General features: G+C 32.0%; 1 protein-coding gene across 1 annotated transcript in view; it reads right to left on the bottom strand.

Annotated features, from left to right (window-relative positions):
- The window catches only part of LOC113817016 (protein amalgam-like), a 445,354-nt gene that overhangs the window by 59,015 nt on the left and 381,339 nt on the right, over window positions 1-5,000 (bottom strand). The window lies entirely within an intron of this gene.

The following is a 5,000-nucleotide window of genomic DNA, read 5'->3' as shown; positions in this document are numbered from 1 at the left end:
GTAGAGAACACAGGAAAATAAAGCTGACGAATAAACAAATCAGTATAAAATTAATTAAAAATAGATCTACAAGATAACGAAAGATAATATAAACACTGAAGACTCTTAGATTTACAGGTCACTGCTGATTCCGCTAACAAGCCGTGGATAAGAAAATCATGTGAAAAATAGTCTGTGAAAAATACATCAGATAATCCAACACTAGTGGAAGGATAAGATGTTGGTGATTAAGAAAAGGAAGAAGAAAAAGAAGAAGAAGAAAAACTGAAGGAATAAGGAGAAGAAGAATGAGAAGATGAAGAAAAAGAAGAAGAGAGAGAAGAAGAAAAAAGAAGAAGAAATAAGGAGAAGGAGAAAAAGAAGGAGAAGAAGAAAAAGAAGAAGAGGAAGAAGAAGAAGGAGATGAAGAAAAGGATAAAAATGATGAAAAAGAAGAAGAAGGAGGAGTAGGAGGAGATGGAGGAGAAGGAGAAGAAGAAGAGGAAGAAAAGGAGGAAAACAAGAAGAAAAAATGAAGAAGAAGAAGAAGAAAGAGAAAGAAATAATTGACAGAACGATGACGTAATGGCGAATAAAATTAATTATAAAGGGGAGAGAAAACATGAATATGAAAGGGCAAAAAGGAGGACAAGAAGAATAGGAAGAAGAACGAAAAAAAATCAGGCAGAAGAAAAAGAATAAGCAAAAGAAGGAAAAAGAAGTAGATGAAAAAAAAAATCAAGAACATAAGAAAAAGGTATAAATGAGGACAAAAAAAAGAAAACAATTATCTACTACAAAACGAATGACGAGGCAGCGAAAAGAAGACGGAGGGAAGGAAGGAAGAGGAAGAGTAAAGGATGAAAAGGAAAGTGAATCAGTGCAGTCAGGAGGGGGAGTGGGGGGGGGGATTGGATCCCGAGCTGTGACGAAAGGATTAGGGCGCTCTGGATGCACGTGTTCGTGTGCGTGTGTGTGTTTTTCATTCATCTTTTTGTTTCATTATTGTTTTTGCTTTTTTTGTATGCTTATCTTATCATTAAATGTGTGTGTATGAACATAATCGCGCGTACACATACACACACACACACACACACACACACACACACACACACACACACACACACACACACACACACACACACACACACACACACACACACACACACACACACACGTGTATACATATATATTAATATACATATTACACAATACACACATACACATATACACACACACACACAATGTATACATACATATATATATATATATATATATATATATATATATATATATATATATATATATATATGTATATATATATATATATGCATCTATCTATCTATATATATATATATATATATATATACATATATATATATATATATATATATATATATATATATATATATATATATATATATATATATATATATATATATATATATATATATATATATATATATATATATATATATATATATATATATATATATATATATATATATATATATATATATATATATATATATATATATATATATATATATATATATATATATATATATATATATATATATATATATACATATATATATATATATATATATATATATATATATATATATGTATATATATATATATATATATATATATATATATATATATATATATATATATATATATATATATATATATATATATATATATATATATATATATATATATATGTATATATATGTATATATATATATAAATATATGCATATACATATATATATATATATATATATATATATATATATATATATATATATATGTATGTATGTATGTATATATATGTATATATATATATATATATATATATATATATATATATATGTATATATATATATATATATATATATATATATATATATATATATATATTTATATATATATATATATATATATATATATATATATATATATATATATATATATATATATATATATATATATATATATATACATGTGTGTGTATGTGTGTGTATGTGTGTGTGTGTGTGTGTGTGTGTGTGTGTGTGTGTGTGTGTGTGTGTGTGTGTGTTTGTGTGTGTGTGTGTGTGTGAATATATATATATATATATATGTATATAAATATATATATATATATATATATATATATATATATATATATATATATATATATATATATATATATATATATATATATATATATATATTATTACCATTATCATCATTATCATCACTGTTCTTAATATTATTATTTTGATCTTCTCTATTTCAGTACTCTATATAGTAGATCTTGATGTTAAGATGGAGAAAGATTATGAAATGTTATCCATGATATAACGGTGATGAAGAATGCAAATGAAGTGATATTGATAACTTAATGATATTCCACAAAGAAAAAAAATGAATAAGTGATAATAACTTGTGTAGAAAGGTATGAATGAAAATGAATATCTTCACAATACAGGAGATGTATTTGATCAGTTTCGGACATATTTTCGGCAAAAATACATGAATAATAACTAACCATAACTTATTAATATTCTATGAAGAAAAATGAATAGTTGTAATGATAGAGAAAATAATGATAATAACAGAGAAATAATGAAAAAAATAAAGGAATTAGGAACGAAGTAATAATAACCATACGAGCAAGGATAACGAAAAAAATAGTGGAAATTAGTAATTAAACCACACAAAGTGATAAGAACAATGAAGAGATAAAAGAAGAGATTACACGGTTCTCGCATCTCCCTATAATATCCCTCTCCCTATAACGACCCTCCACTCTTAAGCGACCTCAACAAAAGTCAAGCAAAGTGGACAATTAGCTCGATGAAGAGTTTTGCCCTAAATAATTGCGCTCTGAAATTAAGTCCAGATCTTCATTTTAAGGAGAGGGAGGGAGAGGGATGGGGAGGGAGAGGGAGAGAGAGAGGGAAGGAGGAAGGGAGAGGGAGAGGGATGGAGAGGGAGAGGGAGAGAGGGGAGGAGGAAGGGAGAGGGAGAGGGAGGGAAAGAGAGAGAGGGAGAGAGAGGGAAGGAGGAGGGACAGAAAGAGGGAAAAGAGGGAGAGGGACAGGGGAGGAAGGAGGGAGAGGGAGAGAAGGAGGAAGAGGGAGGAGGAGGGAAGAAGGGAGAGAGGGAGGGAAGGAGGAAGGGAGAGGGAGACGGATGGAGAGGAAGGAGGGAAGGAGGAAGGGAGAGAAGGAGGTAGAGGGAAGGAGGGAGGGACAGAGAGAGGGAAAGAGGGAGAGGGAGATGAGGGAAGGAGGTAGAGAGAGAGGGAAGGAGGAAGGGAGAGAAAGGGGTAGATGGAAGGAGGGAGGGACAGAGAGAGGGAAAGAGGGAGAGGGACAGGGGGGGAGGAGAGAGAGGGAGAGGAAGGGAGGGAGGAAGAGGGAGGGAAGGAGGGAAGAGGGAGAGGGAAGGAAGGAGTAAGAGGGTGAGGGAGGGAAGGAGGGAGAGAGAGAGGAAGGAGGAAGGGAGAGAAGGAGGGAGGGACAGAGAGAGGGAAAGAGGGAGAGAGAGAGGGGTTGGAAGGGAGAGGGAGAGGGAAGGAAGGAGGGACAGGGAGAAGGAAGGAGAAGAAGAGGGTGAGGGAGGGAAGGAGGAAGGGAGAGAAGGGGGTAGAGGGAAGGAGGGAGGGACAGAGAGAGGGAAAGAGGGAGGGAAGGAGGGAGAGGGTAGAGGGACGGAGGGAGAGAAAGGGAGGGAAGGAGGGAGAGGGAGAGTGAGGGAAGGAGGGAGAGGCAGAGGGATGGAAGGAGGAAGAGGGAGAGGAAGGTAAGGAAGGAGAAAGAGAGGGAGAGGGAGAGGGAGTGAAGGAGGGAGAGGGAGAGGGAAGGAAAGGAAGTGGAGGAGGGAAGGATAGAGGGAGTAGGAGAGGGAGAGGAAGAGAAGGAAAGAAAGGAAAAAAAAAGGAGGAGGAAAAAGAGAGGTAGAGTGCGGGCGAACTACGGTCTTTTTCCCCTTCCCTATACCCAAAAGTAATTCCCCTTAAAATGCAGTACCAGTCTGAGGGTTAGCGAAAAAAAAGCTTCCAACCAAACTTTGGCCATCACCAGAAGAAAATTTCTAACGAATGCAACTCCTGCATTTTGATAAAAGAACCCCGCCCCCTCCTCACCCCCCCCCCGCCCAAAAAAGTGAGCTCTACTTCGACTTTCTCAGAAAAAAAAGAAAAAAAAGAGGTTCTTGCAGAGGTAATGGCTTATAATGCGGACAAAAGTTCCTCGCAAAGTATGACGATTTAGTCAGTAAGAATGGAGGTTTAAGACAGAGAATAAGAAATTCGTAATTATTATTATCATTATCATTATTTTGCCTTTGTGTTAAATTATGATAATTGTTATCCTTATCTCTAACAGCATTATGAACATGATGATGATGATTATAATCATAATGATTATGATAATAGTGATAATAATAGTAATGATGATAAAAGCAATAATAATGAAATAATAATAATAATAATAATAATAATAATAATAGAAATAAAAATGTCTAGAAAACAATGATAATGATAATAATAATAATGAAAATAATAATAACAATGATAATAATAATAGCAATAATGATCATGGTAATTATGATGATAATAATGATAAAAATGATAAGAATGATAATGATAATAGAAATGATAAGGATAATAATGATGATAGAAAATAATAATGATAATGATTATCACGATAATAATAATAATAATAATAATAATAATAATAATGATAATAATAATAGTGATAATAATGATAATAATGATAATATAAATAACAATAATAATGATAGAAATGATAATAATAATAATTAAAAAAATAATAAGAATAATCATAATAATAACAATAATCATGATAATAACAATAACAATAACAATGATAATAATAACAAAAATAGTAATGGTGATAATAAAGATAACAACATCAACAACAAATGATGATAATAATAAAACCATATCAGTAACGATAATAATATTGGTAATATGGGAAGAAATTTGTTCGCATTTATCAT

The sequence above is a fragment of the Penaeus vannamei genome, chromosome 33 (genome assembly GCF_042767895.1).
Source record: "Penaeus vannamei isolate JL-2024 chromosome 33, ASM4276789v1, whole genome shotgun sequence".
In the NCBI taxonomy this organism is placed as follows: Eukaryota; Metazoa; Arthropoda; class Malacostraca; order Decapoda; family Penaeidae; genus Penaeus; species Penaeus vannamei.
This window is presented reverse-complemented; position numbering and strand designations above follow the sequence as displayed.